The sequence below is a fragment of the Bombus affinis genome, chromosome 5, assembly GCF_024516045.1.
Source record: "Bombus affinis isolate iyBomAffi1 chromosome 5, iyBomAffi1.2, whole genome shotgun sequence".
In the NCBI taxonomy this organism is placed as follows: domain Eukaryota; kingdom Metazoa; phylum Arthropoda; class Insecta; order Hymenoptera; family Apidae; genus Bombus; species Bombus affinis.
The window spans coordinates 2,958,350-2,972,106 of NC_066348.1; the positions used below are offsets into that span (position 1 = coordinate 2,958,350).

General features: G+C 37.9%; 1 long non-coding RNA gene across 1 annotated transcript; it reads right to left on the minus strand.

The window, feature by feature from the left end:
- Positions 1-2,708: 2,708 nt before the first annotated feature.
- Positions 2,709-13,305, minus strand: LOC126916518 (uncharacterized). The gene is made up of 2 exons (XR_007710628.1): positions 13,132-13,305; positions 2,709-3,727 (listed from the first exon to the last, which is right to left on the minus strand). It is a non-coding gene; the product is annotated as an uncharacterized LOC126916518 (long non-coding RNA).
- Between the last annotated feature and the right edge of the window lie 452 nt (positions 13,306-13,757).

Sequence of the window (13,757 nt, forward strand, 5' to 3'; positions counted from 1 at the left end):
GCGTGCATTATCAAATTGAAGTGGACGCGAGAAAACAGGAAGGCGATCCAGCTCAGCCTACGCCATTAAGCCTGTCGTATTGCAATAAATTTGGGTACTCGTGTCCCGCTCGAGCTTCTACAGCACGAGTCGTCCGGTCGATCAGTGTCGAGAAAGTGTGGCTTAATAGCGTGCCTGCGACGCGGTATTCCCCGACGTTCTGAACCGCTTTGCTTAATTCGTTGATTTACTTAGGACGTCGGTTACTAAGTGCTTCGCTACATTTCGTAGCGACACCAACGAAAATTCCTAGAATCGTGCCAATTCGGTCGCGATTCCTATTCAATAAACGCGCGGTATTTTCGCCCGAGCTCGTCGAATCGGGTTGCCTCGAAACTCTTATTTTTCGTGGTTGAAGGTTTCGCGTTGCAATTTGTGAAAGATATTCTTACCGATTAATAGAGATAAGCGAGTATGGAAATGGAGATGCAACGCGACGTGACGTTTGAAATTCGATGGATAGAAAGGAGCGATGGCAGAAGTCCTTTCTTCGCGTCGAAGGAGACGAAAGCAACGTGACAGGGAGGGGAAGGAATCGGTAAAACAAGCGGTAGGTCTGGGACGCGGGTTACGAAGTTGGTCGCATCGTAATAAATTCGAACGGTAGCGTCCCGGCGATTCCAAGTCGACGTGATCGAGCGCACGAAAATAAAGTAAAACACAACGGTGCTAAGTCGGTTATAAACAAAGATACAAACTACTGTGGCTCGCGGGACCGCGACTCACGCATGGCTGCCGGCGATAGAAGCAGCCAGTTCCGCTTTATGATCCCATAAATATCTCAATAGGATCTTAAATTACCTCCCCGACCGGAGTCTGCGACTCCCTCAACCGCTCGCTGGCTGCTGTTCCGCCACTGCCGTTGGCTGCCGGTGCCACTGCCACTGCCGCCTCTGGATATACATTTACCCGGCCGAGTTTTCGGTGGAGACGTTACTGTTATTTATGGCCTCGTTTATCAAGGTGGCACCCCTTTCCCCTATCGTTGCTTCGATGCAGACTATCCGCCACTGCGAAGCCAATCCCGAGATATATCGCTTCGATACCAATCCGGATCTCTGGAGTGAAACAGAGTTTCGAAGAGGCAACCAACTTCGTCTCTCTGATCCCTTCTTTCAACTTTTCGCCCGAGGGCGCACCCCGAAACTTCTTTCGGTGATAAATGCTCGTGAAGAATCGCGGTCGAACGATAGCGGCAATTAGTGGTACCTCGTTTGTCTCCTTGTCTGCCTCGTGCTTGACGAGCTTGTGGCTTCAGTCCCTCATTGCTCGCAATCCATTTCCATCCCTACTGCAAAGCTACTCCTCCTTCCTCAAACTAATACGCTTTGACCGCGTATTTCCTTCTTAATCGCGCAAACAAGATATTACATTTCGTTGTTGCATGGGTAGCCGAATGTATCGTTTATCTTTATATTTCAGAAACGAAGCTAATCGCGTCTTTTAAGGACTCGCATTCGTTCGACGAGATTACTTAATAAACGGTTGACATATAGATGGTCGTGTAGAAGAAGCAATTTTCTAACGGCTTCGAAAGATGTCACGTGCGCAAGAACTAGTGGAATCTTTTACGAAAGTTGAGTGTTACATCTGGCTAACACGCGTCCGATCTCATAGCATATCCGCATTAACCTTTCATAGTGTTCACGTACTAGCGAAAAAGGATCGTAGTTTTAGGTTTCCTTGTCAGAAGACAAATAGCAGCAGTCGACAGGGAGCGCAGCCCACTTTGTCCCCGACAGCGTGGCGAATAAACGCCCGATCACTTTACGAGCTAGACGGGGTAAGAGTAGAGCGGATAGTGCGAACGCGAACAGCAGAAAACCGACAGGACAGACAGAGAGAAAACCTACCCTTTCTCAATTCGTACGTATCCACCTACACCCTCGAGGCCAACGATCCATTCCAGCCCCGCCAACACTATCCAACCCCTGATCCGAACCAGGAGTGTGAGAAAGGACTTCGGGGATCTCGGCCTGGCAAAACCGCAGTGTTGATGTGAAACCTGATAATCCCGAACTTCGCCACTCTACCTGATTAATTTCTGTTTCAAAGGCCATAAGATTTATAGAGAATTGACATTTTCATACTCGTCGCAATATCAGCTTCTTTGTCTATCTTTCATGCGGATGATCCGCTTGAACCTTTAGCTTTTTTCATAGTTTACCTAACTTCATAGGATTGAGAAAATGTTAAGAGCCGCAAAAAATCTTTCGGACAAAAACATCTACGAATGTTTTTATCGTAATATCGTAATATATTTTTATTTAACGTGTGAAGAAACCTTTATTAATAAAATGTGTATATAGATAATATCGTAGGTATACTTTAAACTTGAAAATATTTTCAATTTACAAGGCACATCGTTAAAAAAAATGATTTGAATGAAACAGCATGTAGAACGTATTACTGTTCTTAGAACTATTTTGAAAGCAGTTTAATGACCGTTTTCATACAAACACCGCTGATTTTGTTTTAATATTATTCGCGACTTTTGTTACGACAAGCAAAATTTTCATTTTTCCATTAAAAATTGAAAATGATATTAAAATTTCAACAAATAAAACTGGTGGTATACAAAATCAAATAATGCACTATGCGAGCCTCCCTTGTATAGCACTTAATTTCGGTATCCGAAACAATTTTCGCTAAATTATGTAACAAAGAGATTGTTAACTTGAAACACGTTTATTTTCATCGTTTCTCAACATTTTACGGAAAAGATACTTGTAACACATTCAGTCTTTATAACAATATGTACAATAATAAATATTTATATACATATAATAATTATTATTATGATCTAGAATAAGTGTGACTCCTTCTTCTTAATCACTTGGTAACAAGCTAAATTCGTTATTAAGGATCTCCTTTATCAAAGAGAAATACCAGTTTAAACTGCTCTTCTCTCGTATCTTAGACTTAGTCGCGCTTGTGCCAATGCTTCTTTCCCCTCCATCACTTGATAAGAAATTAATAATAATTAAAATTAATTCTTGTTAACACGATTCACTCACGTTTTCGATCTCTAATTATTACACAAAAAAAGTTTTGTTGCAAACCGTTAAAATTGATTTGACAATCCTGTACGCGTAATTATATTCATTTAAATTATATTTATATAACGTTAGTGACGTATATTCTTGTAGTTGGTAAGAAAGAGGTTCCAAGAAAAAGGGTGTCGTGAGACCGTTGCAAGGTAAAAACGGTGTATCCCCACGGAGACAGCGACGATGATGGGTTACAGCTTCAAAGCGACGAATCGTTTCAGTGCTAACGTAAACTGTCCTACGACAGAATAATGGAAAGCCGGAGAAAAGACAACTGAGCAAGCATTGCTGGCGGGTGGCGGACAAAGATAAATAAATAAAGGAAACGGCGTTTGCGCGCAAAGGGAAGCGAAATCCCTGTCTTTAGCCCGGTGCAGGACTTGGTGCCTCGTAGTTGGATTGGGAGCTAATAGTGGTTGCGGTAAACAAGCCGCTTCTGCCACGGAAACATCGTGTGCTTCGCAGACTTTCCTCTTATCTTCCCATTCTTTCTTCTCGCTTTTATCCTTCTTCCCCGTCTTCCGCTTGCCACCATTTCATTCTTCCTGCCTCTTTCCTCCTTTTCGTTCATCCCTTTATCGCTATTCCTGCTCCTTCTTCCGCGCGATCATTTCCGTTTCTCGATTACTTTTGTCCTCCTTTAAAGTTAATAAAACCGCGCGATTCATTTGATAATACGATTCATCTTAGTCGTTAAAAACTTATATCGGTTTTTGGGAAGTTGAAATAAAACGAATGACAAGATACGACTTAGGAGGCGTAAATGAATGGCACAAAAAGATTTACCAATCCATTTCGATCGTGGCATTGAAGAGAAAATATTTAATAGGCTCGCACGCAATATCAATACTTAATCGCTTATAATACACAATTGCTTGTGTGGATTACTCATTTCTATACTTCCTTTAGTAATTTTCTACATTGACAAAATATCATAGAAGCGATATTATTTATGCAAAAAATGTTTGATAATAGCTGTATTAACAATAGAACCGACGAATTATATGAATGAGAATTTTACAAAAAAATTATATAGAATAGCAAATTCTTAATGCTACTTATTTATTAATATAAAAAAATAAATGATTAACAACAAATGGATCAGGCTGAACAATGCGCGTCACGCATACATGCCAATGACAGAAACTATTGACTCTATCGTGGAATTATATTAAAATTAAGAGTATCGGAAATGAATGACAGTAAAATTATCGCTATATATCGCGTGTTTCGGAATGGGACGCTTGGGGTAGCCGGCTACCCCTGTTGCTCAACAGCGGTGAACATTTTGGTTACCTATACAAGGATTAATGAGATATTGTTAATGAAAATGTCACTTCGAAAACTATTAATCGTATAGGCATGATTCTCTTCATTTAATAAAAAACATTTGCAAATAATTTATTTAAATGTGAAAGGTCTTTTACTATAATAAATTTTTTTATAAATAAATCGCTTGAACACATTTCCACACGATGAATTTATATTCTATCTATCAGTGATTCGTCAGTGTAACATTCATTGTTTATGTAATACAGAAAATTATCGTAAAACAATAAATCTTTTGATACGCAATACATACATATTTTTATGTTCGTGTTCTGTTTCCTCTTGTTTCCCATATATACATTGCTTACATTAACTGTGTCAGTTGGATCATTGAACTATAATTGCAACTAAATAAGAGGCAAATCATTTATGAGACAGCTCGTAAATTACAAATCACAGAAGATAACTGATATGAATATATATAATCTCAGTTACATTACTCAAATGTATTATACACAAATCATCATGGAAGCGTCAGTTATAATTCGTCACAAGTGCTTCATTCATCGAACTTGAAGTTGTAAAGATATTCGTCTGAGCATCATCTAGAACATTGTGAAGTAAACAATATACAATACCATAAAAAAATCCAATGTGTTTTGACCTTCCATCGGAAAAAATTTTTTGGAATTTCTTCATATTGCAATTTATAACCGCTTGAAAACTAGTTAGCTTTCGCTAGAAACATTTTTTTCACATTATCAGACGTTCTTGAAAAATCGTGACGACGGTTATGAGGTACGTTCTATGTAATGGTATGACTGAATTCTTTAATACTTTTTTATTCAATATTGAAAACTTAAAATAAGCAGTAAGTAGACTAAAAATGTTTCCCTCGTTAAAAAATTTGTAAACTATGCTCGCTGTTTCCTCACAAGTATGAACTGACAATTATGTATGTAATCATGGAGAATATCAAAATTAAAATACAAAAAACTTAACAAGTTATCGCTATTCCTGACATATAATAAATTTTCCCTATACATATTGAATTGCAATAACGAATAATGAAAAAATATCATAATTCTACTTGTACAAAGAATATTTGCGCTATATAATATATTAATATATCATATATGTGTCTAAAAAGATGTATGTCAAAAGGTATTTTCTACATAAAAATAGCAATAAATCGAAATTTATTAGAAATTGATGTAGATATATTTAAATTCTGAAATGTAAATAATAAGCAGAAAATATTACGATGATTATCGTAATTCAATTTATAATAATAATAATAATAATAATAATTCAATTCATCTTCTTAACTTACCTTTTATGAAGACAGTTCATTTTATCGGAATACTTCGGCAATACTTCTTCGAAAAGGTTACTTATAATCATATGTTAATGTCGCTATGTACCGATGGAAAAGCGAAATGCATTAACTGTTGAAAGAAGCATAGTGGACGGTATAAAGATTGTGCGAAGCACATTACCGTTTATTACGTGCTAATGAGTGTACATAATTTTACAAAGACGTATTCTACCAGAGTGCTCTTAGATTGCTTTGCCAAGCTGCACAGTGCACATCAGTGACGTTTACTTTGATAGATATTTAATAATGCGTAAAATTCAAGAATACAAGGTTCTACTAACCGTTTTCTTTATTATAGATAACAGGGGCATGCTGATTTTACAGCACGTTTACGCTCAAGCTTAACGATTGATAAACTTCTTCTCGATTATTTATTTTATAACCAACGGTTTTTTCCAAGTTACATGATTTGTGTACCGTATACTCTACTATACAGCTAATAAAGTAGATTTTTCAACGGTAGAATTCGGTCGACTTTCTTTTCTCGCGGAAAATTACATTCTCTGTAAGCTTCAATAAACGTAAGCCATTAATTTTAATAAAGAAGTCTCGAACGCGTTATTATGGAACCATTGGAAGGATCATTAATGGAAATACATTTTACGATACCGAGAAAAAGATAATCAAGATATTAAGAGGTATGGTTGTGGAATTTAATACAAAATTCACCTTGCAATTCAGCTTAATCATCTTAATTTCTTAACGCTACCATGTATTGGAGAAACGATATTGTGTATCGTATATTTGCGTATATGTTGTGTATTATATACTTCATACGAGGATTAGAAATATACGTATATAGAGGTACGTATATTTTTATTACTGACGATTTATAAAAGAGCTCTGATATGCATCGTTTTTTCGCGTTTCACGAAATTACAGATTTACATGGATTACATGAATTAAAATGTTGATAAAAGGGCACCCAGTCACAATGATTTCGACCTTGACACAGGGTCCAACGTGATTCCTTATGTAAAAAATAAGAGAAGTAGAATAAAATTTGTTGACTCTCGGCTTGGTTTTCGAAAAAATCGAGTTTGAAAATATGAGTTTGAAAATGGGTCACCACGACGTTGTTATTGCAAAGTCACGATACAAGCAACGTATAATGCGTATCTTGTTTATAAAGAACGCTCTAGACAGCATTTAAAAGTTACTGAGTCGAGAGAGAAGAACGGAGGAAATTTCGTAAATGAAAACAATTTTATTTTATCAAGTACAAAATTGTTGAAACTGTCCTCATTGTCGGATGTATAGCTATGTCCCTCTAATTACCACACCATGAATCCTTGCCAACGTATCTCGGCTTTTCAATTCTTCAAATGCGTGATTAATTACTCGTGTTAATTGGTTCCGTCTTTATATACCTACACTATACACTTTTTCGTTAATGTGCCAAATAAAACAAATAAAAATCCAGGGGTGTTAGATCCGGGGACCTCGAAGGCCAGTAGATCGTTCCTTCACGGCTTACCCAATAACGATAATCATCGTTTACAAATCTTTTTGCTTCATTGGCAAAGTATGGTATAGCGCTATTATGCTGGAAGATCAGTCGTTGTCGTATACCATAAGGCACATCGTCTAACAATGTCGATAAGTGCTCACGAAGAAAATTTAAATAAGTCTATCCCGTTAGAATATCTGACAAAATGTACGGTCCGATTATGTAATTACCAACTATTGCAGCCTATGCGTTAACGGTATACCTTTTCTGGAAACGGGTCTCTCGCGTTGCACAAGAATTTGTAGAGGACCATAGATGTGTATGATGGATATTAAAAGCACCATATCTGCAGAATTGTGCCTCATCTGCCCATAAAACGTACGACGTAGATTGTGGATTACTATTATGTTGTTCAAATAACCAATGTGAAAATACCACTCGTGTGGTACGTAATCACAGTTTGATAATGCACGTGCTCGTGTTACATGATGCGGGTACACTCTATTATCGCGTAATATGCGACGGATGGTCCTCTCACTGACACCATAATTACGAGACAGTGATATCACGCTAATTGCAGGACTGTTGTCAATATCTTCCAAAACATTGTCTTCGATAAGCACTCGCTGTTGCATATGGCCGCAATCTGGACGCCACAGTACGAAACATTCATGTTCTAAAAGACTTCGCTGCACTCTTACAATAGTTCTTCTATTCGGAACACGCCGATTAGGATATCGCTCTCTGTAGTACCGAACAGTAGCTAATAAATTACCCTTACAGGCTCCCAAAGCCCAGATCATATCGACGTAATCTCTATTCGTGTAACTCATCGGTGTGTGTTTGAACGAAAACCGATCGCTCCGCATCGTACAGCATTCTTTGTAAACGCGATATTTGTTATATATCGCTCGGTGGCGTAACTATGGCATTACAGCGTGAGGACGCTGCGGGTTTTTAAATTGCTTTTTCTCGAAAACTAAGCCAACAATCAAAAAAATTTATTCTATATTTTTTTCATATTTTTGCATAAAGAATCGTGTCATATCCGCTTTTACATGTTATCCCATCGGATCCTGTATACTGTATTATCAAGGATACTCTCACGAGCAAGCTCCAACAAACTCGTCGGTCGCTATTCCTTAAAAAGTTATTAAGAAAGATATAGTAGTATTGCTATGTACATCGTATTTTACCTATACGTAAATATATGTGACTACGAACACAGACACAGTCGACGCGATAGTCGCGTTTATCTCCCGGTTTTTATTTGAAAGAAACACCGCACGCGTTGCTCACTTACTCCGGTCACTCGTAAAAACCTAGTTCAACCCAATACCAATTCCACGTGCGAGCAAAGAGGGTCCAATTTTCGACTAAAAATCTATTTTCCTTAAAAATTCCTTGCTCGCTTGTTTCCCTCACGTGTGGCATTGGTATTGAGTTAGATTAAATTTTTACGAGCCAATGGAGTAAACGATAAACGCGTGCTGTATTTCTTTTACCGTACATAAATATCATACATACCATATATTGTTCCTCACAATTTTTTTTTTTTTTTTTTGTCAATAACTTGTGAAGTAATAACGAACAACGGCGAAAACCTTCTTAGTCAGAGGTTACTCAGGAGAATATCCATGACAGTATATGTCAAGGTCAAGGTCAAGGTCATTGGAATTGGGTTTACTGGGTCTCTTTCTTCGTCAATATTTAACGAATGACTCAGCTGCTGTTCCGATATATTCTAACCGCATAAATAATTTCATCTTCGAAATTGTTAATAGCATGAACATTATGCTATTTTTTCTATTTTGATTCCTATAATGTTTATCAAATACGATACATCTGTTTGCTGTCGTTACTATAATTAAATTTCATTGTTAGGAAATTACGTGACGCATAACGTAAAGAGAGAGTAGCAAAATTTGCGAATCAGAGAAACAATGGTCAGGGGTTTGAGGTGAGCGGCAAATGGAATCGAATCTCGTTCACCATCCGTGTGTTTTACGATGAACAAGTTTGGGAACTTTGGTGATGGATGACGTGTTCGAATGTGATTATTTGAGTTTAGATACGAGCTCGATATTTGCTATGATATTTACAGTCGCGTGCAATGCGATTATTTTTGATCACTAACATCTTTCAACATTTTTATGAAAGGATAGATAGGTATTTGACAGGTTCCTTTGTCCTCGCGTATAAAGATGATAAAAGTCTTTTTTCGTTTTAATGGATTTCCACCTGTTGTCGTATATGTAGATCCTGAAAGTTTCATCGAAATCGATCAACGTTGTTACGAGCTATAAACAGTTTTTCACGACTTTCTGCTTGTAACAGTACTAAATCTAAATATTCCTACGTCTCTCGATGCCTGTCGTCTGTTTTTGCATCAACCGATCTTTCTAAAATTTTCAGCGTGTATATACATTACTGCCATAAATCTACAAAACGTATCGTTTAAATTTTCATTACGAGTTTAGATAAAAAAGTTGAAAGAAGCGACCTTTATCATCTTCTTCGCGAATCCGACAATTGCAACTTTTTCAAAGAAACATATTTTTACGCGTCGTCTGGTATATTAATTCTTGTAACTTCTCAAAAAAGCTGAAATCGTTTGGTCCAATTTTTAAACAGTCGTTTTGTTTTAGGTGTCCGAGTATTAATCCGAACCACTGTATACATATGGCAACTCAATATCATTCAATAACGAAAAGAAGAAGATTTACTAGAGAAATATGTTTAAATAATTATTTTTTTAAATAAAGCGTGATATAATAAAATCTGGATCATTATGTAGGAAATATAAAGATTAAAATAAAATTTAAAAATAATTTTATCTATCGTCGCAATATTATTTTTTAACTAATTCATTATTAAACATAAAGAATCTCTTTCAAGTACCGAATTAGCCACTCGTATATTATTTATATTCCTCGTAGTTTATACTTATAGTTTCGTAGTTTATAAATGCGTAACATTTTCCAAATCCAATAAATAAGACGTTTATGTATTTTCTATCGAACGCGCAACTTGATATACCTAACGCAAAATAAAAGGAAACAGTTCTTAAGGAAGTTCAAACAAACGTGGCATGTCGATGTTTCCAGACATTATCGAGATTGAGAGTGCCAACGGCAGAGGTCGTCGGGTTGGAGGGCGAGAACTGAGTGATTTAGTGGGGTGGCTACTCGACGACTGACCGAGATAACCTGCCTGTCCACGGAACAACCCCATTTGTCCAATGTCTTCCGCTACAAAACTGCTCGCCGCCCTCCAGGCTCGCGTCCTTTTGAATAATGATCGTGCTTTGTCAACTAACGGTGCACTGATAATGCCGGATATGTTGAATGTGCCAGAAGAAAATGTCGGTTGGACTCTTTGCGTTGCTTGATAACGCTCAGCGGATGTCGCGCCACTGATACCGTTTGTGACAGAACGATCGACTCCTCTATTTCCCTTTAACAAATTCTTACGAATGTCATCGAAATTTCAGACACTCGCAATCCTTTCATTTCTCATCCATTTCACCTTTGAGCTTCCCTTTAAACGACTTGATCAAATTTTTACTTTTGAAGCTAGAGACTTTTTAATTGTTTTACATCTTTAAATAATGTTATGCGATGGAATAAATCAAATTTTCCAGATTTTTTCAAAAGTAACAAGTATGTTGCACTACTTTATGAAGCAATAAAGATGTCGTTATAAGTAGATATATCTTTTAAAAGAAGAACATACCTGTTATCTATTAATATAATCTTATTGTCTGAACTTTCTCATTAGATTTTTACCGATTTTACAGATTTTACGTATATGTGTATAGATTAAGACCTTTTGGTATTTTATATTAGGTAGTAATGAATATTTTAATTATATCATACAAAATTTACCATTTGATTTGTAATTATTTGTCCTCTATATATTTATGTAATTCAAACGAATAAAAGATTAAACTTATATGTACATCTATCGTAGTTTAATTTCACCTTTAAATTTATATTATTTACATTTATATACTATGCATGCTGTTATATTTTATACTATTTATATGCTATTATATATTATGACATACATATATTTATATTATTTATACTATTTATTTATATCGAATGTATAAAATAGATAGATAGATGTATAAAATTTTATCTTTTAAAAAACAAAGTTTATACTATTACGATTTGTATCAATCTTATATAATCTTCTTTCTTTACGCAAATACCTACGTCATTCGCGCTCATAAAACGATACGTAAATAAAATTTTTATCGATGTCATTTATTAAATTTTCCGTTTAGTTTAAGATAGTGTTACGCCTTAAATCTTTCATACATATGATTCATCCAGCTTTTTATATCGTATTGACAAACCAAAAATATCTAGTAACTGTCAGTTAACATTATCGAAATCATACGATAAATCTACAAATATTATGTGTCAAGATTTCACAGTATTTACTTAAGTCTAATTGTATCTAAATATGGAAAATTGACATTTTGTTATCTGTTGATCAACTTATTATTTCAATAATTTATTTTAACTTTTAGAGCAAAGTATACGAGGCTTCTCGGCGATTATGCTATAATCGGCAAGATTTATGCATGTGACGAATCGTTTTTGAGAAACTCAAGTTTAAAACTTTGTCGAGTAAACATGAATTGGTTAATTCGTGACTGTACAGAATTAGAAAATCAACAAGGGATTATTTTACACGTAAAAATAAGTTTAAAGTAAAGAATATTATCTTTTCGTTCAAAATCGCGTTTGGAAAATCGGGTATGCGCCAATTTATAACCAAACGAGTCCAAATTCTATTTTTTCGAAAACGGATAAATTTTACATCGCATCTTTATTTAACGAATCCGCAAAAATCAAAACGCAGGGAATTTTTCACCGCCGATAAATCTTTCGTATCTGAAATTCAACGCTTGTCTTTTATCGAAAATGGAAACGAAAGTGCGAAATGGAGGAAAACGACCGATCGGCGATTAGAGGAAAAGCGTAAGTGCGGTCGAAGGTTAGCGGAAAATTCCCTGTCCGATTCGGACTACGTCGTGTCTCGGATACAAAAAGAGTCATCGATCGATATTTGCTCGCTATTCGTGCACATCGATCACACGTTCGAGATTCGAGACGCGGCGGTCTCCAGCACTGTCTCCACACGACTCGACATAGCCCAGCGTCAATTCCGTCGAAAAACACGAGTCGTCCGTAACAACGTAACGACCTACGACAAGATCGGAACATCAAAACGCGAGGCGAACATTATCGTAAAAAGCACGGATCGAGCATAGAATACAAATCATCGAATAAATATACTACTTATCGCGACGATTTTCAAGAGGAAATATATCGCGCATAGCAAAAGAATGAGATAGTTCGGGCACGAAGAAGGGAAAGGCTGAAGCGTATGCATAGGAGGAGCGTGAAAGTTAAAGGCAAAGGCAAAGGTAAAGGCAAAGGCAAAACCAAAGGCAAAGGCAAAGGCAAAGGCAAAAGCAGAGGCAGAGGCAGAGGCAGAAGCAAAGGCAAAGGCAAAGGCAGAGGCAGAGGCAGAGGCAGAGGTAAAGGCAAAGGCAAAGGCAAAGGTAGAAGCGAAGCGAGCAAGCTGGAAGGACGAGATCCAGTCTCGGTGAAGAGAAGAAACGAGAGCAAAAGAGAAAGAAAATCCAAGCAGACGAGCGAGGTGGGCCGTGGATTTATATCCCGGTCAACCACTTTGAGCCATCAGCGGCTCGTTTGAAGTTCAGCCGCGGCCGCGCAGACGTTATAAAGACAAACTATGCCTACGGCACCGTCATGCCCCACCACTTCATACCATAATTCTTCGGACCGATCCCTGAAACGGCCACTCGATCTCCACGAGAGACGTACTGCCCTCCCTTTAGCTTTCGGTACTCGCGCGGCAACGTGCACACGTATATACATAGGCTCGTTCAAACGTGTACGTACAGGATAGCAGACTCGGCCCGTCGCGTCGCGTCGGCCCCATCGGATCCTCTTCGACCCTCTTCGACGCTCGCTCGCTTCTCGCTCGCTCTCTCGTTCGCCGCTTCTCTCGACTCGTTTCCTTTACGGTTAGTGCCCGAGGGTAATAAAGATGGTTCTGCTTATGTACAACCGGCAACTGGAGGCGGAGCCAGGCTGCCCTCTGTGGGCAGGACTAACGCAAATGACTCTTCCATGCAAGATGGCGTAGGCATACGGCGCGGCGCGCCACGCCACGCCATGCCACGCCACGCCGCGCCGCGCACTCTTCCGATCCGACCCGTTCTGCCCGCAAGCTGCTTTTATATTTAGCATGCAATGTGCAGCCTGCGCGCCCAATGCACCGCAATCTTACGCTCTACACTCCACTCTGCATTCTACTCCGCTCCGTACCGCTTCATACGCTTTGCTACGCTTCGCTCCGGACTATCTCTCCATGACCTTCGCTTTTCTCTGGTCTCTTCGTTTTGACGAGACGTCTCTTGACAGTCTTCCGCTCGGCTCTCACTGGCTCCACCATTCACCGATAAGCTAATTAACTTGGTGGCGTGTGCGCGGCCTACGAATAAAACTACTACTATATCGTTTTT